Below are 24,475 nucleotides of genomic sequence, written 5' to 3'. Positions count from 1 at the left end.
TGACCGGACTTCACACAAAGAAGTTTGCTAATTCTGTTATAATCATTTTTGGATTTCGGCATTCCTATTATGTATTCTTGGAAAAAAAGATGTATAATAATATAGTGCATTTGTCGATACTTCGCTATACTGTCTTTATGCATACTTTGAGGTATCCTCGTAATAACCTCATATTATCTGTATTTGTAATCCATATTACAATGATATTTTCCATAGTCAGTGCTATAAAATGGTGTTCCATATTTCATATTGAAATACATGGTTTGGAAAAATGCACAACTTCAGTCATGGGTTTAATGAGTGATTATTTGAGTTTGGTTTATGTTGGTCAGCTCATCTCCTTAGCCCATACTAAAGTGGATTCAGCATGCAGCATTTGCCATAAACTCGTTCAAATTTCAACTGAGTTTGTAGGGTCAGCATTGTATTTAAAATGGGTGAGTAGTCTGTTAAAGTACCATTGTAAATTTGTATTGAAGCCCCATCCAACCTTAGGTTTAACTAATTACTGTGAAATCCTTTATTTAAGCTGGAATAAATCTTTGCTGAAAAATGTCTTGGCTGTTTTGTATGAAGTTTATTGTCACTTATTTTTGATAAGTTAAAAAACGCATGAAAATTTGTAGTTTCATGATTCATCCCTTCAGCGAAAGTAGAGAAAATAAATTTCAAGTGGAAATAAAGTAATTTACAGTAACTCTTGTATGACTGAAATGCATCATTGAACTCCATACAATATAGTCAATGTCTGTACACATCAAGGCCAGATCAAAACTTTCATTAATGCATTGGGTTTTTGGAAAATCACCGTTTATCCAGGACATATTGCCTGATATTGTCAATGCATATTTACTATTATAGAACCCCTATGATTGTTATTCTTTTTATTTCTCACACAGGTATGTTGTAATGGTCATGTTGCACACAAATGGTGTTCACAACCTTTCCTTAATAATAGATTACACAGTGGTGATCTGCTGACATGTGCAGCCATTTTAAATTCTGGTAACAATTATGGAAAGATAGCTTTGCTTGCAAAGTTTTTAAAACTCAAGTTTGTCAGCGCATCTACCTTTCATAAAATCCAGACACACTATCTGGTGCTATGCATCGATGAGTTTTGGCAAGCACATCAAGAAACAGTGTTAGCCAAATATGAAAGGGAAGGAATTGTAATACTTGGTATGTGTTCTTTTCTATGTATTTAGTAAATTACAATATCCACTGATATATAAATACTCATTTGTGAATGATTTATACTAAGTTAGCTTTGCAAATGAATGGACTAGATTATATATTCACAAATTCTATGTTCACATGGCAGCATTTTCGGTGTTAACCTCCAACAGAATTGAGCCCTGACATGTCTCTGACTGTATACGCATTGGGGACCCAACTATCGGGGCCAAAATCACGCCCTAATCTTTATGGCAGAGACATTGTTAGTAATTTCATGCAATTTCTGGGTTGACGAAGAGGTATGTACCCTAATATCTATTTGGCAGAGTAAAGAAATACTGTGATAGATTGGTTGCTCAACAGAAAATGGTGTACAAAACTATGCGACAAAAACTTGAAAGGACGACTGAACAGATTCAATGGAAATTGACGAAACTTTTTAAGACATCGAAGATAAAAATCGTACAAGCTGTCACAGTACGGCGACTTGTTCCTACTAGATTTAGATTGACAACTGTTACACATATCACAACAGTTGAACAATTACAAGATGGTAATTTTACATGACAACAACTTAAGTGAATAGGCTGTAACACATTTAGCGTACTTTAGCTGCCGTGTATCCTGTTCCATCCTATTCGAGATACTTAAATCATAACACCAGTGCATTGCCTCAGACTCATGACTGTTACTTTTTATCTCCCAGCATCGTACCATGTAAAGAAACAACATAAACACAACACCAAAATCATTTTCAGTCATGTTGTTTTCAGACTAAGTATTTGAGGCCACTGTTCCTTTCGGCTCTGATCAAAGTGAATCAAACTCTGGCAGATCACGGCTCTTGTTTGGCCCTGACGATGTGAAAGCACTGGAGATAATTTTCTGTTAATCGGTGGGAGGAGCAGTAGTTCAGCTCCTATAGAATGCTGCCAGGTGAACATACATATGCCACGTCAGTGGATTGCTATGAGGTATGCAACAACACATCAATGTTGTACTTGTTAATTATATTCTATCAGGTGATGGTAGAATGGACTCTCCGGGATACTGTGCCCAATACTGTTCATATACAGTAATGGAGAATAGTTCAAAGGAAATTCTGTCAGTTATATCAATGGACAAAAGAATGACTGAGAGAAAGTCCACCAACCTTGAAAAAAAATGTTTTGAGGAGACTATGAATCTGCTGTTAGAAAAAAATGTTAACATACAGGAAGTAGTGACTGATGCACATATGCAGATTGCCTCTCTGATGAGTGAGTACAATAATTTATACCCATAATGCATTGTGAATGATCTCTTGCTTATGTGTTATGTGTTTTGAGGTATATTGGTGGAAGTAACATGTACTGAGTTGTGATATTGACAGGTTAGGTTATTACGCCAGATAATATAAGGCAAGACAAAACATTCATTTTGAATATGCATTGTATTCAATGATTAATAACAGTTGCTGGCCAAGTGCACAAAAAAGAAATTTAGCAATCAGAATTTTATTCACATGCCATCTTTTGTTGTTAAGGCATTACAGTATTCACTTCATTAGCAAGGAATGTGTTATTCAAAACTGAGCAGCGTTTTTGACAAAAATACATATACATGTTTTTGTCTCTAATGAGTTTGCCAGAGTTGTATAAAAGTTGAACATATTGCTTTTTATTTCAGAAAAGACATATCCAAATATAAAACATTCACATGACATTTTGCATGCAGCTAAAAATCTTGGAAAAAAAATAATTCAGGTGAGTGTATGTGGGTTAAACATATTTTGCTTCAACTATATAGTGAATAGTGATAATATATTATCACAGGTCGGCTTTTCGAAAATTTATTGAGAATTGTGTTCATAAAATTCCAAATATATTTCTTGAATATTAACATGCATTTTATTGACTCCAGTTTCACATCAGTTTGTTTGCAGACTTGGGAAGCACAAGGACAATGTTGCTTGTTAATAAATGTCTGGCTCCAAATTCTTTTGCTTGGATAAACTTCAAATTCCTTTGTACTTTTAAAACTACATATACGTCTAATATCCTTACTTGAAAATATTCGTATTTCTTCCAAGGCTGCCCAAAACAAGGAATGTAAACCTTTACTGAAGTGGAGTTCACATATTGTTAACCATTTTTGGTATTGTTGCCAGAAAGCTACCAGTTACGATATGTTTTTTTTTTAGTCTCTAGCTGTGCAATGTGAATCAAGTTATGGATTCGCAAGCTGCTACCAAATTTTTTATTAGGCCAAAACACCGTGATTTCAACCACTCCCCCAGGTTGCTACAATATTGCAACATTGGTTTTATCGCCGATGATGCTAAAGCTGAACGAGTGTGACACTTGCTTTGCGGCTCTCTAAGAAAGCAGCAACCAAATGGCCGGTCCTTTTCAGGACCACGTCAAATTGCAAAAAGAGAACTACCGTTCCTGCATTTTTGTAGACTTGTTGACTGTTATGATTCAGAATAAAAATCATAAAAAAATAATGCAAATTACGTAAACAGAAGAAGTCAACTTTTAATGTTATTTTTTAATCACAAATGTAGAAAAAGACCCCCTGGGCGTATGATCAAGCATGGGCTCTTACCTGGGTAAATACGGTACAATCATGACTTTTTTCCTTTATTGTGATTACAGGAAATGTGGGGTGGTGCACTTCACCATGTTGTGGATGAACACAGCTGGGTACTACCCTATAATGAGGGAAGTTCAGAGTGTGACCATGGTCCCCTCACAGATGATGAAACTCAAAGAGAGTATATGAAAAAAGGAGATGCAGCCCATACAGCATTACGAAAGATAATGTTTAATACACGCTTTCTGAGCAAGATCAACTATTACCTTAATTTTAGGTAGGTCAAAGAGCAATTATCAGTATTCTGTTTACCATTTTTATTAAATAGCATCAGTGTTCTCCACAAGAGGGGTGCCAATTTGCATATAATTAGCATATCAATCACAAACATTTTAAAGGAAATTCTTAGCACTTTTATGTTTATACCAACCTCAAATACTCTGTACAAGTACTATATTAATGTTGTAAACAAAAATTGTTGCTTCACCAATGTAAAAAAAAATATTTGTCACTTTATGACTTAGGGGAAAAATGTTTCCATCAGCTGTTGTTGTGTCATTTCTGAACACAGTAGATACACTTGAATTACTGCATCATAAGAATATGCCAATTCTTCCTGCCAAGATAAGGGGGCACAGAGTACAAAAAGAAACTAGTTCATATATAAATGGATGTCAATAATTCCGGTTTGTGAATTAATTAATAGCAGAGGCAAAATTAATATCTGCATTTCAATATTAATTTCAATCGAAATTTGATTAGTGGTTTTTGAGATAACGGTGGAGCAAAATTTAATTTTCACTATGTTGCATTAAGACTCAATGCAACGTATAGAGAAAGCTGCCTTTTCACTGGAATTTATTTTGCAGAAAATTGACTTCAGGTAAAACAGGGAAAATAAAATGCCAGTGCAAATAAAGCATATGGTTCAGTGGATATGTACAATGTAGGCAATGTGAGAGATCGCTGGTTCGAATCCAGTACGGTTAGTACAATTTTTGAATGCTAGTGAAAACATTGATCCTATAAGTAGGACTTAAATCGCATTATCGCAGACAAGATATGAAAGAGAAAAACAAAACATTAACAGCAACTTCTGTACATCAAGAACTCAAGTCAGAAAAACAGAACACAAGAAACTACCTCATTCTTCAAATGAGTCCCTTCTTTTGTATTGACCCTCTAAGGATTGCTAATCCCCCTTTCTAACTCTTCCCCCCAAAATAATATATCGCCCCTTTTAGAATGTATTCATCCACAAATTAATGAATATTAATGAGCACAGAAACTTCTATGTCATAAATAAATTAGCATAATTTAAAAAAATGCATAAAGTGCCCGGGCCGCCAAGTTTATGTATATTTAAAGGATCTCAATATCAACGGTTTATTACCTATTACTTTTCAAGGTCAGACATATAATATTTACGTTTCGTCTGACGAATTAACTTGCTTTTCATGTAACATGAAGGGGCATACACGTAATACTTGTCCAAACTCTCAAACAACAAATATGCAAATGATGAATACAATATTGCTCAAAATAGCTCTCCAACAGACTCTCAACAGGTGAATGTAGTTACTAATTTAAATTCTCATGACACATTGCACGACAAAGACGATGACATAACTGATATAATTAACACCCAAACACCAGATACTGAGATAAACAATCTTGGGACAGATGGTGCAACAGAAAACATTGAACTTGAAACTGAAATAGATACAGATTCATCCAAAAATATGAGCAAAAAGCGCACACGCTCTAAATCACCAGTTCATAGAGAAGAACAAAACAATGGCCAGTTGAATGACGCAACTAAATGTGAACCAAGTTTTAAAAAGCGTAATGATGAAAATGTAATCGAAATTGTTGAACAAAATTGTCCGAAGAGAGGGTACGAACCCCTCCGTCCCCTTCCATTGCATCACCATCGCCTCCCCCTTCACCCCACAAACCCCTCCCCCACGTCTATGCCAATGTAACAGTGTGTAATCCAAAACCACAGCCCGAGCTTAAAGAGTCAACCCCATTTCCATCATCTCCCTCACTTGAGTTCACAGTTGAATCCCCGCGATACTCGCCACTATCCAAAATCCCCATTGATTTAAGTGGTTTAACTGATCAATCACAAGACCTTTCCAGCACACTTATGTCACAAAATAAAACCGCTGATGATATGGAGGAAACTGCTAGTGAATGTAGTGAGAATGAGGGGTCTATCATTTCAGATGTTTCAACATGTACTGATAACAGCGAATCAACAATATCAAACGCTAATATCAAAACCTTTTTTGGTGTCTACTCTGCACTCACGTAGATTTATAGACAAGTGTTTTGAATTCTGCCCCAATCTTAAAATATTGGTCCGACATCTGATAAACTACCGCAATACTACGCAGTTGAACACATCTGATAAATCTCGCATACACAGACTTATCAACAAAATTAAACAGCAAATCAAAACGGGTAACTTTATCGCTGATTTTTAATTCCCACGTTTATGTGGCAAACACAATGACATGCGCAACATACAATGTCAATGGTTGCCGGGACGCCCTCAAACGGTACTGTGTGTTCAATTATCTTAAGCGTGACCATCCCTGTAATTTTTATATGTTACAAGAAACACACTCTCTTGTCTCCGATGAAAATATTTGGAAACTTGTGTGGCGTGGCCTTGGTATATTTTCTCATGGCACTGTTAATCGTGCGGGTGTGGCGATTTTGTTTTCGCCAGGAGCAACTGTGAATATTTTATCACAATGTAAAATCATGCCTGGATACGTGTTGCACGCTCATGTTAAAATTAATGAAAATCTTCTTCACATTATTAATGTCTATGCACCTATTAATGACGTTGAGCGTGTGGAATGCTTCACTAAAATTGAACAATTCATCAGTTCTCTAAATAATGAACCTGTAATCATGGGAGGCGATTTTAATTGTACTACTGAACCCGACATTGACCGTAAAAGAGGGACTGAACCGGACATGCGCACTGAAAAGCTCCTCAAATCTGTCCTGAATCATCACAAACTGTTTGATGCATGGCGCCAATACCACGGGAACACATTAAACCTTACTTGGGGGCGGGGTGGTACGCTTGTGCGCCTTGATAAGTTTTATGTCAGCAAATGTATGCGTGGGAAAATTAAGAATATTTGACATAAGCAATGGCGCATTAGCCTGTTCTGACCATTCCCTTGTCCACATCAACATCGCTATTGGCGACAGTAAAAACAAAAGTCCAGTGTGGTGTATGAATACAGAAATTCTGCGCGATGAAGTGTATGTGGCAATCTTAACTGATTTTTGGGCGAAGTGGCAAACACTTCGAAATAATTGTGTAAATATACAGACATGGTGGGATATTGGCAAAAATAAAATAAAGTTACTCACACAACAGTATTACACACTCAAACAAAATAAGTACAAAACCGAAAAACAAGCATTGGAAATAGAAATTAAAACCATCGAACGTTGTACTGCACACGATGCACCGCTCTTAAACAGTTACACTGAAAAGAAAAAACGAATTTTACTAAACGTTTTAGCATATCAATGGAAGTGATCTGTGTGATGTATTTACTGCTGCCACAAACGAAAATGTGCCCCCCTATCCTGCACACGGGCCGTGGTCACTCTTCTCCCTAAAAAAGGTGACGTTACCAACGTAAAACACTGGCGACCTGTGAGTCTGTTATGTAGCGATTACAAAATGTTCACCAAATCGCTTGCATTGCGTTTGCGCGGTGTTTTAGGCAGCATTATTCATCCAGACCAAACTTGCAGCATACCAAACAGGCATATTCACGACAATATAAATCTACTTCGTGACAGTATTGACTATGCCAACTTAACTAACTCACCCCTGGCTATTGTTGCCATTGACCAGGAAAAGGCATTTGATAGGATACATCACGGATACCTCTTTAATACGCTTCGTGCCTTTGGTTTTGGTGACCGTTTCCTTTCTTACATTCGCCTTATATATACCAATGCCCAGTCCCTGATCCGCGTTAACTGCGCCCTTACTACACCCATCACAGTGGCCCGTGGCATTCGGCAAGGGTGTTCAATGTCCACTGCCCTCTACGTCATTGCCATTGAACCACTACTTCATAAAATCAGGAATGATGAAAACATTGAAGGGTTGGTTATACCTCACAGCAAAAACCAACGTTTTAAACTCACCGCTTACGCTGACGTCGCCGACGTGGAATTTTCCATAACTCGCAAGCAGGATTTCAACTTACTGAGTCGCTGGTTACATGTCTATGAACTTGCGTCAAACTCTAAAATCAATCTCCAAAAATCAGAAGGGTTATGGGTAGGTAGCTGGCGCAACATGACCTACTCCCCTCACAATATCAAATGGAACAGCGAGGGGTTGGAACTGTTTATCTTGGGAATAATCTAACTTATACGAATCAAAACTGGGCTGAACTTGTTGCAAAAGTAAATAATAAGATCAACTTCTGGAATCACTTTGTTCACAGCATGTCTTACAGAACGCGCGCTCTTATCATTAATAATCTGATTTCATCGCAGTTAATGTATCGCTTTAATAGCCTTGTGCCGCCATCGGACGTAGTTCTGAAGGTACAGAAAATGCTGCTCGATTTCTTTTGGCAAGGGCGACATTGGGTATCTGCCGCAACACTGTACCTCCGCTTGGAAAAGGGTGGTCAAAATGTTACACATCTTCCAACACGCATAAGTACCATGCGACTTTCCTATATTTAAAGATATCTATATAATCAAAACTGAGGGTCAATTCAATCTTAAAGGTGACCAATTAAGTGAAAACTACAGTATTTAGGGGCCCAAGCCCAAAGGGCGAGGCCCCTATTCTTATTGTCCGTTTTTAGGGGCCCAAGCCCAAAGGGCGAGGCCCCTATTCTTATTGTCCGGTTTTTTCTTCTTTCATCTTCTTTCTTCTTTCTTTCGTAACTTTTTTCGTCAACCCGTTTGAGAAAACCGCTGAACAGAATGGTCTGATAATGCTCTACACTGATAGTGCATAATGTAAACTGGTGCAACATGCTTTCAGAATTTCGATTGGACAATTAGTTTGGCAGCCATATTGGATTGAAATAAAACCGGAAGTGGCTGTTTGACCACTTTCTGAGGGTCTAGGCGTCTAGATTTTTTTATGGTATATAGTACAACTCATGTGTAATAAATATCAGCAATAAAAACTTTAGTGGTCATGTGACTTTTCCCGCCATTTTGTTTTTCCTAAAAACGGCAAAAAACACTTGAAAATCTTCTTCTTCAGAACCACCAAGCAGAATGCTCTCATATGTAGTATTTAGCTTCTATATATGAATCCCATTTATGTTTGAAAAAATGTTTACGATTGGTCACGTGGTTTGGCCACCATTTTGGATTTCTTCTAAACAGGAAGTAGTTTTTTACTCTGGCAACACTTGAGAGAATATTTTCAATTTTGCTTCATGGCATCTGTGTATCAAGCCCTTTCAGAAACCTAAAAAAAAATTCAGATCAGTCACATGGTTTAGCCGCCATTTTGGATTTTAAGCAAAATTGACCAAAAGTTTGGGTATTTGTTTCTCAGAGACGATTCAACCAATCTACTAGATGTTTTTATATTTACCATGCCTGGCCTTAGCTGCATACGAGAAAAATAATATTATTTTGATCAGTCACGTGGTTTGGCCGCCATCTTGGATTTTGTGAAAATAGAAATTATGCAACTACATGTTTTGTATTAGTCTAATTTCTTTCAAATATTGTATGTGCATTTGTGTCATCAGATGCATCATTTTGCCCCAATAGCACACTGTTAGGCCACGTGGCTGAGCACCCATATGGTGGGGGCTTCTAACCTCATTAATATGCATAACTGTTATAACTCAAGCACTGTTGTAGTTAGGATGATGAATCCTGTGTTATTATGACAACGTTGAACAAGAGATTCGATTAAAATAACAAATGACCATATATGGTCATGTGAGCTCATTAATATGCATAACTGTCATATCTCAAACACTGTTGCAGTTAGGAAGTGGAATCCTGTGTTATTATGACAACATTGAACAAAAGATTTGATTAAAATAACAGATGACCATATATAGTCACGTGAGCTCATTAATATGCGTAATCGTTATATCTCAAACACTGTTGCAGTTAGGAAGATGAATCCTGTGTCATTATGACAACAGTGAACAAGAGATTTGATTAAAATAACAGATAACCATATATGGTCATGTGAACTCATTAATATGCATAACCATTATATCTTAAACACTGTCGCAGTTAGGAAGATAAATCCTGTGTCATTATGACAACAGTGAACAAGAGATTTGATTAAAATAACAGATAACCATATATGGTCATGTGAACTCATTAATATGCATAGCAGTCATATCTAAAACACTGTCGCAGTTAGGAAGATGAATCCTGTGTTATTATGACAACAGTGAACAAGAGATTTGATTAAAATAACAGATGACCATATATGGTCATGTGAACTCATTAATATGCATAACCATTATATCTTAAACACTGTTGCAGTTAGGACGATTAATCCTGTGTTATTATGACAACAGTGAACAAGAGACTTGATTAAAATAACAGATAACCATATATGGTCATGTGAACTCATTAATATGCATAACCATTATATCTTAAACACTGTTGCAGTTAGAAAGATGAATCCTGTGTTATTATGACAACAGTGAACAAGAGATTTGATTAAAAATAACAGATGACCATATATGGTCATGTGAACTCATTAATATGCAAAGCAGTCATATCTAAAACACTGTCGCAGAGCAGGACATGTAACAAGTGTCATTATGAAGACATTGAATGAAAGATGTAACTGACATTAGAAATTGCTATATATGATTATGTAATCTCATTATTAAGAACATGGCTCATTATATATCCTGAAAACCATATTTCGATAACCAAACCAGGTAAATACATGGTACCAACTTCATTTTGATCTCATGTTACTGATAATTCAAGCTACCTGATTGTCTAACATGTGACCACATTAATTATGAAACAGAATCTTGTCATGATAGATCAGCTTGGGCCCCGGTGACGCCGCTTGCGGCTTTAATTAGGGGCCCAAGCCCGAAGGGCTAGGCCCCTATTGTTATCGTCCGGTTTCTTCTTCTTCTTTCTTTCTTCCGTAACTTTTTTCGTCAAGCCGTTTGAGAAAACCGCTGAACGGAATGATCTGATAATGCTCTATACTGATAGTCCCTAATGTGAACTGGTGCAACATGCTTTCAGAATTTCGATTGGTCAATTAGTTTGGCAGCCATATTGGATTGAAATAAAACCGGAAGTGTCAGTTTGACCACTTTCTGAGGGTCTAGGCGTCTAGATTTTTTTATGGTATATAGTACAACTCATGTGTAATAAATATCAGCAATAAAAACTTTAGCGGTCATGTGACTTTTCCCGCCATTTTGTTTTTCCTAAAAACGGCAAAAAACACTTAAAAATCTTCTTCTTCAGAACCACCAAGTAGAATACTCTCATATGTAGTATTTAGCTTCTATATATGAATCCCATTTATGTTTGAACATTTTTTTACGATTGGTCACGTGGTTTGGCCACCATTTTGGATTTCTTCTAAACAGGAAGTAGTTTTTTACTCTGGCAACACTTGAGGGATTATTTTCAATTTTGCTTCATGGCATCAGTGTATCAAACCCTTTCAAAAATCTAAAAAAAAAATCAGATCAGTCACATGGTTTGGCCGCCATTTTGGATTTTAAGCAAAATTGACAAAAAGTTTGGGTATTTGTTTCTCAGAGACGATTCAACCAATCTACTAGATGTTTTTATATTTACCATGCCTGCCCTTAGCTTCATATGAGAAAAATAATATTATTTTGATCAGTCACATGGTTTGGCCGCCATCTTGGATTTTGTGAAAATAGACATTATGCAACTACATGTTTTGTATTAGTCTGATTTCTTTCAAATTTTGTATGTGCATTTGTGTCATCAGATGCATCATTTTGCCCCAATAGCACACTGCTAGGCCACGTGGCTGGGCACCCATGGGGTGGGGGCTTCTAACCTCATTAATATGCATAACTGTTATAACTCAAACACTGTCGCAGTTAGGGTGATGAATCCTGTGTTATTATGACAACGTTGAACAAGAGATTTGATTAAAATAACAGATGACCATATATGGTCATGTGAACTCATTAATATGCATAACCATTATATCTTAAACACTGTTGCAGTTAGGAAGATGAATCCTGTGTTATGACAACAGTGAACAAGAGATTTGATTAAAATAACAGATGACCATATATGGTCATGTAAACTCATTAATATGCATAGCAGTCATATCTGAAACACTGTCGCAGAGCAGGACATGTAACTAGTGTCATTATGAAGACATTGAATGAAAGATGTAACTGACATTAGAAATGGCTATATATGATTATGTAATCTCATTATTGTGCATAAGAACATGGCTCATTATATATCCTGAAAACCATATTTCGATAACCAAACCAGGTAAATACATGGTACCAACTTCATTTCGACCTCATGTTACTGATAATACAAGCTACCTGATTGTCTAACATGTGACCTCATTTATTATGAAACAGAATCTTGTCATGATAGATCAGCTTGGGCCCCGGTGACGCCGCTTGCGGCTTTAATTTTTAGGGGCCCAAGCCCGAAGGGCGAGGCCCCTATTCTTATTGTCCGGTTTTTTCTTCTTTAGGGGCCCAAGCCCGAAGGGCGAGGCCCCTATTCTTATTGTCCGGTTTTTAGGGGCCCAAGCCCAAAGGGCGAGGCCCCTATTATTATCGTTCAGTTTTTTAGGGGCCCAAGCCTGAAGGGCGAGGCCCCTATTCTTATTGTCCGGTTTTTAGGGGCCCAAGCCCGAAGGGCGAGGCCCCTATTCTTATTGTTCGGTTTTTTCTTCTTTCTTCTTCTTTCTTCCACAACTTCTTTCGTCAAGCCGTTTGAGAAAACCGCTGAACGGAATGGTCTGATAATGCTTCATACTGATAGTCCATAATGTGAACTGGTGCAACATGCTTTCAGAATTTCGATTGGTCAATTAGTTTGGCAGCCATATTGAATTGAAATAAAACCGGAAGTGGCTGTTTGACCACTTTCTGAGGGTCTAGGCGTCTAGATTTTTTTATGGTATATAGTACAACTCATGTGTAATAGATATCAGCAATAAAAACTTTAGCGGTCATGTGACTTTTCCCGCCATTTTGTTTTTCCTAAAAACAGCAAAAAACACTAAAAAATCTTCTTCTTCAGAACCACCTAGCAGAATTCTCTCATATGTAGTATTTAGCTTCTATATATGAATCCCATTTATGTTTGAAAACATTATTATGATTGGTCACGTGGTTTGGCCACCATTTTGGATTTCTTCTAAACAGGAAGTAGATTTTTTACTCTGGCAACACTTGAGGGATTATTTTCAATTTTGCTTCATGGCATCTGTATATCAAACCCCTTCAGAAACCTAAAAAAGATTTCAGATCAGTCACATGGTTTGGCCGCCATCTTGGATTTTAAACAAAATTGACCAAAAGTTTGGGCATTTGTTTCTCAGAGGTGATTCAACCAATCTACTAGATGTTTTTATATTTACCATGCCTGGCCTTAGCTCCATATGAGAAAAATAATATTATTTTCATCAGTCACGTGGTTTGGACGCCATCTTGGATTTTGTGAAAATAGAAATTATGCAACTACATGTTTTGTATTAGTCTGATTTCTTTCAAATTTTGTATGTGCATTTGTGTCATCAGATGCATCATTTTGCCCCAATAGCACACTGCTAGGCCACGTGGCTGGGCACCCATGGGGTGGGGGCTTCTAACCTCATTAATATGCATAACTGTTATAACTCAAGCACTGTTGTAGTTAGGATGATGAATCCTGTGTTATTATGACAACGTTGAACAAGAGATTTGATTAAAATAACAAAAGATCATTTATGGTCATGTGAGCTCATTAATATGCATAACCATTATATCTTAAACACTGTTGCAGTTAGGAAGATGAATCCTGTGTTATTATGACAACAGTGAACAAGAGATTTGATTAAAATAACAGATGACCATATATGGTCATGTGAACTCATTAATATGCATAACCATTATATCTCAAACACTTGTAATTAGGATGATGATTCCTGGGTTTTCAGGACAACAGTGAACAATTGATTTCAGTAAAATAACGGATGACCATATATGGTCATGTGAACTCATTAATATGCATAACCATTATATCTTAAACAGTGTTGCAGTTAGGAAGATGAATCCTGTGTTATTATGACATCAGTGAACAAGAGATTTGATTAAAAATAACAGATGACCATATATGGTCATGTGAACTCATTAATATGCATAGCAGTCATATCTAAAACACTGTCGCAGTTAGGAAGATGAATCCTGTGTTATTATGACAACAGTGAACAAGAGATTTGATTAAAATAACCGATGACCATATATGGTCATGTGAACTCATTAATATGCATAACCATTATATCTTAAACACTGTTGCAGTTAGGAAGATGAATCCTGTGTTATTATGACAACAGTGAACAAGAAATTTGATTAAAATAACAGATGACCATATATGGTCATGTGAACTCATTAATATGCAAAGCAGTCATATCTAAAACACAGTCGCAGAGCAGGACATGTAACTCGTGTCATTATGAAGACATTGAATGAAAGATGTAACTGACGTTAGAAATGGCTATATATGATTATGTAATCTCATTATTGTGCATAAGAACATGGCTCATTATATATCCTGAAAACCATATTTCGATAACCAAACCAGGTAAATACATGGTACCAACTTCATTTCGACCTCATGTTACTGATAATACAATCTACCTGCAGCTGATTGTCTAACATGTGACCTCATTAATTATGAAACAGAATCTTATCAGCTTGGGCCCCGGTGACGCCGCTTGCGGCTTTAATTAGGGGCCCAAGCCCAAAGGGCGAGGCCCCTATTATTATCGTTCAGTTTTTTCTTTCTTTCTTTCTTTCTTTCTTCCGTAACTTTTTTCGTCAAGCCGTTTGAGAAAACCGCTGAACAGAATGGTCTGATAATGCTCTATACTGATAGTCCATAATGTGAACTGGTGCAACATGCTTTCAGAATTTCGATTGGACAATTAGTTTGGCAGCCATATTGGATTAAAATAAAACCGGAAGTGGCTGTTTGACCACTTTCTGAGGGTCTAGGCGTCTAGATTTTTTTATGGTATATAGTACAACTAATGTGTAATAAATATCAGCAATAAAAACTTTAGCGGTCATGTGACTTTTCCCGCCATTTTGTTTTTCCTAAAAACGGCAAAAAACACTTGAAAATCTTCTTCTTCAGAACCACCAAGCAGAATGCTCTCATATGTAGTATTTAGCTTCTATATATGAATCCCATTTATGTTTGAAAAAATGTTTACGATTGGTCACGTGGTTTGGCCACCATTTTGGATTTCTTCTAAACAGGAAGTAGTTTTTTACTCTGGCAACACTTCAGGGAATATTTTCAATTTTGCTTCATGGCATCTGTGTATCAAGCCCTTTCAGAAACCTAAAAAAACATTCAGATCAGTCACACGGTTTGGCCGCCATCTTGGATTTTAAGCAAAATTGACCAAAAGTTTGGGTATTTGTTTCTCAGAGACGATTCAACCAATCTACTAGATGTTTCTATATTTACCATGCCTGGCCTTAGCTGCATACTAGAAAAATAATATTATTTTGATCAGTCACGTGGTTTGGCCGCCATCTTGGATTTTGTGAAAATAGAAATTATGCAACTACATGTTTTGTATTAGTCTGATTTCTTTCAAATTTTGTATGTGCATTTGTGTCATCAGATGCATCATTTTGCCCCAATAGCACACTGTTAGGCCACGTGGCTGGGCACCCATGGGGTGGGGGCTTCTAACCTCATTAATATGCATAACTGTTATAACTCAAGCACTGTTGTAGTTAGGATGATGAATCCTGTGTTATTATGACAACCTTGAACAAGAGATTCGATTAAAATAACAAATGACCATATATGGTCATGTGAACTCATTAATATGCATAGCAGTCATATCTAAAACACTCGCAGTTAGGAAGATGAATCCTGTGTTATTATGACAACAGTGAACAAGAGATTTGATTAAAATAACACATGACCATATATGGTCATGTGAACTCATTAATATGCATAACCATTATATCTTAAACACTGTTGCAGTTAGGAAGATGAATCCTGTGTTATTATGACAACAGTGAACAAGAGATTTGATTAAAATAACAGATAACCATATATGGTCATGTGAACTCATTAATATGCATAACTATTATATCTTAAACACTGTTGCAGTTAGGAAGATGAATCCTGTGTTATTATGACAACAGTGAACAAGAGATTTGATTAAAAATAACAGATGACCATATATGGTCATGTAAACTCATTAATATGCAAAGCAGTCATATCTAAAACACTGTCGCAGAGCAGGACATGTAACAAGTGTCATTATGAAGACATTGAATGAAAGATGTAACTGACATTAGAAATGGCTATATATGATTATGTAATCTCATTATTAAGAACATGGCTCACTATATATCCTGAAAACCATATTTCGATAACCAAACCAGGTAAATACATGGTACCAACTTCATTTTGACCTCATGTTACTGATAATTCAAGCTACCTGATTGTCTAACATGTGACCACATTAATTATGAAACAGAATCTTGTCAGCTTGGGCCCCGGTGACGCCGCTTGCGGCTTTAATTAGGGGCCCAAGCCCAAAGGGCGAGGCCCCTATTCTTATCGTCCGGTTTTTTCTTCTTTCTTCTTTCTTTCTTTCTTCCGTAACTTTTTTCGTCAAGCCGTTTGAGAAAACCGCTGAACAGAAAGGTCTGATAATGCTCTATACTGATAGTCCATAATGTGAACTGGTGCAACATGCTTTCAGAATTTCGATTGGACAATTAGTTTGGCAGCCATATTGGATTGAAATAAAACCGGAAGTTGCTGTTTGACCACTTTCTGAGGGTCTAGGCGTCTAGATTTTTTTATGGTATATAGTACAACTCATGTGTAATAAATATCAGCAATAAAAACTTTAGCGGTCATGTGACTTTTCCCGCCATTTTGTTTTTCCTAAAAACGGCAAAAAATACTTGAAAATCTTCTTCTTCAGAACCACCAAGCAGAATGCTCTCATATGTAGTATTTAGCTTCTATATATGAATCCCATTTATGTTTGAAAAAATGTTTACGATTGGTCACGTGGTTTGGCCACCATTTTGGATTTCTTCTAAACAGGAAGTAGTTTTTTACTCTGGCAACACTTGAGGGAATATTTTCAATGTTGCTTCATGGCATCTGTGTATCAAGCCCTTTCAGAAACCTAAAAAAAATTTCAGATCAGTCACATGGTTTGGCCGCCATTTTGGATTTTAAGCAAAATTGACCAAAAGTTTGGGTATTTGTTTCTCAGAGACTATTCAACCAATCTACTAGATGTTGTTAATTTACCATGCCTGGCCTTAGCTGCATACGAGAAAAATAATATTATTTTGATCAGTCACGTGGTTTGGTCGCCATCTTGGATTTTGTGAAAATTGAAATTATGCAACTACATGTTTTGTATTAGTCTGATTTCTTTCAAATTTTGTATGTGCATTTGTTCCATCAGATGCATCATTTTGCCCCAATAGCACACTGTTAGGCCACGTGGCTGGGCACCCATGGGGTGGGGGCTTCTAACCTCATTAATATGCATAACTGTTATAACTCAAGCACTGTTGTAGTTAGGATGATGAATCCTGTGTTATTATGACAACCTTGAACAAGAGATTCGATTAAAATAACAAATGACCATATATGGTCATGTGAGCTCATTAATATGCATAACTGTCATATCTCAAACACTGTTGCAGTTAGGAAGTGGAATCCTGTGTTATTATGACAACATTGAACAAAAGATTTGATTAAAATAACAGATGACCATATATAGTCACGTGAGCTCATTAATATGCGTAATCGTTATATCTCAAACACTGTTGCAGTTAGGAAGATGAATCCTGTTTCATTATGACATCAGTGAACAAGAGATTTGATTAAAATAACAGATAACCATATATGGTCATGTGAACTCATTAATATGCATAACCATTATATCTTAAACACTGTCGCAGTTAGGAAGATAAATCCTGTGTCATTATGACAACAGTGAACAAGAGATTTGATTAAAATAACAGATAACCATATATGGTCATGTGAACTCATTAATATGCATAGCAGTCATATCTAAAACACTGTCGCAGTTAGGAAGATGAATCCTGTGTTATTATGACAACAGTGAACAAGAGATTTGATTAAAATAACAGATGACCATATATGGTCATGTAAACTCATTAATATGCATAGCAGTCATATCTGAAACACTGTCGCAGAGCAGGACGTGTAACAAGTGTCATTATGAAGACATTGAATGAAAGATGTAACTGACATTAGAAATGGCTATATATGATTATGCAATCTCATTATTGTGCATAAGAACATGGCTCATTATATATTCTGAAAACCATATTTCGATAACCAAACCAGGTAAATACATGGTATCAACTTCATTTCGACCTCATGTTACTGATAATTCAAGCTACCAGATTGTCTGACATGTGACCTCATTAATTATGAAACAGAATCTTATCAGCTTGGGCCCCGGTGACGCCGCTTGCGGCTTTAATTTCTTCTTTCTTTCTTTCTTTCTTTCTTTCTTCCGTAACTTTTTTCGTCAAGCCGTTTGAGAAAACCGCTGAACGGAATGGTCTGATAATGCTCTATACTGATAGTCCCTAATGTGAACTGGTGCAACATGCTTTCAGAATTTAGATTGGTCAATTAGTTTGGCAGCCATATTGGATTGAAATAAAACCGGAAGTGGCTGTTTGACCACTTTCTGAGGGTCTAGGCGTCTAGATTTTTTTATGGTGTATAGTACAACTCATGTGTAATAGATATCAGCAATAAAAACTTTAGCGGTCATGTGACTTTTCCCGCCATTTTGTTTTTCCTAAAAACGGCAAAAAACACTTGAAAATCTTCTTCTTCAGAACCACCAAGCAGAATGCTCTCATATGTAGTATTTATCTTCTATATATGAATCCCAATTATGTTTGAAAAAATGTTTACGATTGGTCACGTGGTTTGGCCACCATTTTGGATTTCTTCTAAACAGGAAGTAGTTTTTTACTCTGGCAACGCTTGAGGGAATATTTTCAATTTTGCTTCATGGCATCTGTGTATCAAGCCCTTTCAGAAACCTAAAAAAAATTTCAGATCAGTCACATGGTTTGGCCGCCATTTTGGATTTTAAGCAAAATTGACCAAAAGTTTGGGTATTTGTTTCTCAGAGTCAATTCAACCAATCTACTAGATGTTTTTATATTTACCATGCCTGGCCTTAGCTGCATACGAGAAAAATAATATTATTTTGATCAGTCACGTGGTTTGGCCGCCATCTTGGATTTTGTGAAAATAGAAATTATGCAACCACATGTTTTGTATTAGTCTGATTTCTTTCAAATTTTGTATGTGCATTTGTGTCATCAGATGCATCATTTTGCCCCAATAGCACACTGTTAGGCCACGTGGCTGGGCACCCATGGGGTGGGGGCTTCTAACCTCATTAATATGCATAACTGTTATAACTCAAGCACTGTTGTAGTTAGGATGATGAATCCTGTGTTATTATGACAAACTTGAACAAGAGATTCGATTAAAATAACAAATGACCATATATGGTCATGTGAGCTCATTAATATGCATAACTGTCATATCTCAAACACTGTCGCAGTTAGGAAGTGGAATCCTGTGTTATTATGACAACATTGAACAAAAGATTTGATTAAAATAACAGATGACCATATATAGTCACGTGAGCTCATTAATATGCGTAATCGTTATATCTCAAACACTGTTGCAGTTAGGAAGATAAATCCTGTGTCATTATGACAACAGTGAACAAGAGATTTGACTAAAATAACAGATAACCATATATGGTCATGTGAACTCATTAATATGCATAACCATTATATCTTAAACACTGTCGCAGTTAGGAAGATGAATCCTGTGTCATTATGACAACAGTGAACAAGAGATTTGATTAAATAACAGATAACCATATATGGTCATGTGAACTCATTAATATGCATAGCAGTCATATCTAAAACACTGACGCAGTTAGGAAGATGAATCCTGTGTTATTATGACAACAGTGAACAAGAGATTTGATTAAAATAACAGATGACCATATATGGTCATGTGAACTCATTAATATGCATAACTATTATATCTTAAACACTGTTGCAGTTAGGAAGATGAATCCTGTGTTCTTATGACAACAGTGAACAAGAGATTTGATTAAAATAACAGATGACCATATATGGTCATGTGAACTCATTAATATGCAAAGCAGTCATATCTAAGCACTGTCGCAGAGCAGGACATGTAACTAGTGTCATTATGAAGACATTGAATGAAAGATGTAACTGACATTAGAAATGGCTATATATGATTATGTAATCTCATTATTGTGCATAAGAACATGGCTCATTATATATCCTGAAAACCATATTTTGATAACCAAACCAGGTAAATACATGGTACCAAGTTCATTTCGACCTCATGTTACTGATAATTCAAGCTACCAGATTGTCTAACATGTGACCTCATTAATTATGAAACAGTCTTATCAGCTTGGGCCCCGGTGACGCCGCTTGCGGCTTTAATTCTTCTTTCTTCTTTCTTTCTTTCTTCCGTAACTTTTTTCGTCAAGCCGTTTGAGAAAACCGCTGAACGGAATGGTCTGATAATGTTCTATTCTGATAGTCCCTAATGTGAACTGGTGCAACATGCTTTCAGAATTTTGATTGGTCAATTAGTTTGGCAGCCATATTGGATTGAAATAAAACCGGAAGTGGCTGTTTGACCACTTTCTGAGGGTCTAGGCGTCTAGATTTTTTTATGGTATATAGTACAACTCCTGTGTAATAAATATCAGCAATAAAAACTTTAGCGGTCATGTGACTTTTCCCGCCATTTTGTTTTTCCTAAAAACGGCAAAAAACACTTAAAAATCTTCTTCTTCAGAACCACCAAGTAGAATGCTCTCATATGTAGTATTTAGCTTCTATATATGAATCCCATTTATGTTTGAACATTTTTTTACGATTGGTCACGTGGTTTGGCCACCATTTTGGATTTCTTCTAAACAGGAAGTAGTTTTTTACTCTGGCAACATTTGAGGGATTATTTTCAATTTTGCTTCATGGCATCAGTGTATCAAACCCTTTCAGAAATCTAAGAAAAAAATCAGACCAGTCACATGGTTTGGCCGCCATTTTGGATTTTAAGCAAAATTGACAAAAAGTTTGGGTATTTGTTTCTCAGAGACGATTCAACCAATCTACTAGATGTTTTTATATTTACCATGCCTGCCCTTAGCTCCATATGAGAAAAATAATATTATTTTGATCAGTCACATGGTTTGGCCGCCATCTTGGATTTTGTGAAAATAGACATTATGCAACTACATGTTTTGTATTAGTCTGATTTCTTTCAAATTTTGTATGTGCATTTGTGTCATCAGATGCATCATTTTGCCCCAATAGCACACTGCTAGGCCACGTGGCTGGGCACCCATGGGGTGGGGGCTTCTAACCTCATTAATATGCATAACTGTTATAACTCAAACACTGTCGCAGTTAGGGTGATGAATCTTGTGTTATTATGACAACGTTGAACAAGAGATTTGATTAAAATAACAGATGACCGTATATGGTCATGTGAACTCATTAATATGCATAACCATTATATCTTAAACACTGTTGCAGATAGGAAGATGAATCCTGTGTTATTATGACAACAGTGAACAAGAGATTTGATTAAAATAACAGATGACCATATCTGGTCATGTAAACTCATTAATATGCATAGCAGTCATATCTGAAACACTGTCGCAGAGCAGTACATGTAACTAGTGTCATTATGAAGACATTGAATGAAAGATGTAACTGACATTAGAAATGGCTATATATGATTATGTAATCTCATTATTGTGCATAAGAACATGGCTCATTATATATCCTGAAAACAATATTTCGATAACCAAACCAGGTAAATACATGGTACCAACTTCATTTCGACCTCATGTTACTGATAATACAAGCTACCTGATTGTCTAACATGTGACCTCATTTATTATGAAACAGAATCTTGTCATGATAGATCAGCTTGGGCCCCGGTGACGCCGCTTGCGGCTTTAATTTCTTCTTTCTTCTTTCTTTCTTTCTTCCGTAACTTTTTTCGTCAAGCCGTTTGAGAAATCCGCTGAACGGAATGGTCTGATAATGTTCTATACTGATAGTCCCTAATGTGAACTGGTGCAACATGCTTTCAGAATTTTGATTGGTCAATTAGTTTGGCAGCCATATTGGATTGAAATAAAATTGGAAGTGGCTGTTTGACCACTTTCTGAGGGTCTAGGCGTCTAGATTTTTTTATGGTATATAGTACAACTCATGTGTAATAAACATCAGAAATAAAAACTTTAGCGGTCATGTGACTTTTCCCGCCATTTTGTTTTTCGTAAAAACGGCAAAAAACACTTAAAAATCTTCTTCTTCAGAACCACCAAGTAGAATGCTCTCATATGTAGTATTTAGCTTCTATATATGAATCCCATTTATGTTTGAACATTTTTTTACGATTGGTCACGTGGTTTGGCCACCATTTTGGATTTCTTCTAAACAGGAAGTAGTTTTTTACTCTGGCAACACTTGAGGGATTATTTTCAATTTTGCTTCATGGTATCAGTGTATCAAACCCTTTCAGAAATCTAAAACAAAATTCAGATCAGTCACATGGTTTGGCCGCCATTTTGGATTTTAAGCAAAATTGACAAAAAGTTTGGGTATTTGTTATTCAGAGACGATTCAACCAATCTACTAGATGTTTTTATATTTACCATGCCTGCCCTTAGCTCCATATGAGAAAAATAATATTATTTTGATCAGTCACATGGTTTGGCCGCCATCTTGGATTTTGTGAAAATAGAAATTATGCAACTACATGTTTTGTATTAGTCTGATTTCTTTCAAATTTTGTATGTGCATTTGTGTCATCAGATGCATCATTTTGCCCCATTAGCACACTGGTAGACCACGTGGCTGGGCACCCATGGGGTGGGGGCTTCTAACCTCATTAATATGCATAACTGTTATAACTCAAACACTGTCGCAGTTAGGGTGATGAATCCTGTGTTATTATGACAACGTTGAACAAGAGATTTGATTAAAATAACAGATGACCATATATGGTCATGTGAACTCATTAATATGCATAACCATTTTTTCTTAAACACTTTTACAGTTAGGATGATGAATCCTGTGTTATGACAACGTTGAACAAGAGATTCGATTAAAATAACAAATGACCATATATGGTCATGTGAACTCATTAATATGCATAACTGTCATATCTCAAACACTGTTGCAGTTAGGAAGTGGAATCCCGTGTTATTATGACAACATTGAAAAAAAGATTTGATTAAAATAACAGATGACCATATATAGTCATGTGAGCTCATTAATATGCGTAATCGTTATATCTCAAACACTGTTGCAGTTAGGAAGATGAATCCTGTGTCATTATGACAACGTTGAACAAGAGATTTGATTAAAATAACAGATAACCATATATGGTCATGTGAACTCATTAATATGCATAGCAGTCATATCTAAAACACTGTCGCAGTTAGGAAGATGAATCCTGTATTATTATGACAACAGTGAACAAGAGATTTGTTTAAAAATAACAGATGACCATATATGGTCATGTGAACTCATTAATATACATAGCAGTCATATCTGAAACACTATCGCAGAGCAGGACATGTAAGTAGTGTCATTATGAAGACATTGAATGAAAGATGTAACTGACATTAGAAATGGCTATATATGATTATGTAATCTCATTATTGTGCATAAGAACATGGCTCATTATATATCCTGAAAACCATATTTCGATAACCAAACCAGGTAAATACATGGTACCAACTTCATTTCGACCTCATGTTACTGATAATACAATCTACCTGCAGCTGATTGTCTAACATGTGACCTCATTAATTATGAAACAGAATCTTATCAGCTTGGGCCCCGGTGACGCCGCTTGCGGCTTTAATTAGGGGCCCAAGCCTGAAGGGCGAGGCCCCTATTCTTATTGTCCGGTTTTTAGGGGCCCAAGCCTGTAGGGCGTGGCCCCTATTCTTATTGTTCGGTTTTTAGGGGCCCAAGCCCGAAGGGCGAGGCCCCTATTCTTATTGTTCGGTTTTTAGGGGCCCAAGCCTGTAGGGCGTGGCCCCTATTCTTATTGTTCGGTTTTTTCTTCATCTTCTTTCTTCTTTCTTCCGTAACTTTTTTCGTCAAGCCGTTTGAGAAAACCGCTGAACGGAATGGTCTGATAATGCTCTATACTGATAGTCCCTAATGTGAACTGGTGCAACATGCTTTCAGAATTTTGATTGGCCAATTAGTTTGGCAGCCATATTGGATTGAAATAAAACCGGAAGTGGTTGTTTGACCACTTTCTGAGGGTCTAGGCGTCTAGATTTTTTTATGGTATATAGTACAAC

The 24,475-nt window shown here is 36.5% G+C and overlaps 1 pseudogene across 1 annotated transcript in view; it reads left to right on the top strand.

Moving 5' to 3' along the window:
• Positions 1 to 24,475, top strand: part of LOC144357188 (uncharacterized) — a 110,984-nt pseudogene that overhangs the window by 288 nt on the left and 86,221 nt on the right. Inside the window, exons 2-7 of the transcript XR_014928182.1 lie at positions 217 to 437; positions 900 to 1,182; positions 2,202 to 2,438; positions 2,848 to 2,924; positions 3,251 to 3,370; positions 3,819 to 4,033. The product of XR_014928182.1 is annotated as an uncharacterized LOC144357188 (transcript). The remainder of the gene's footprint in view (positions 1 to 216; positions 438 to 899; positions 1,183 to 2,201; positions 2,439 to 2,847; positions 2,925 to 3,250; positions 3,371 to 3,818; positions 4,034 to 24,475) is intronic.

Source organism: Saccoglossus kowalevskii, chromosome 22, assembly GCF_978046115.1.
Source record: "Saccoglossus kowalevskii chromosome 22, keSacKowa6.1, whole genome shotgun sequence".
Lineage (NCBI taxonomy): Eukaryota > Metazoa > Hemichordata > Enteropneusta > Harrimaniidae > Saccoglossus > Saccoglossus kowalevskii.
Note: the sequence above shows the minus strand (reverse complement) of the source record. Positions and strands in the feature narration are given on the sequence as shown.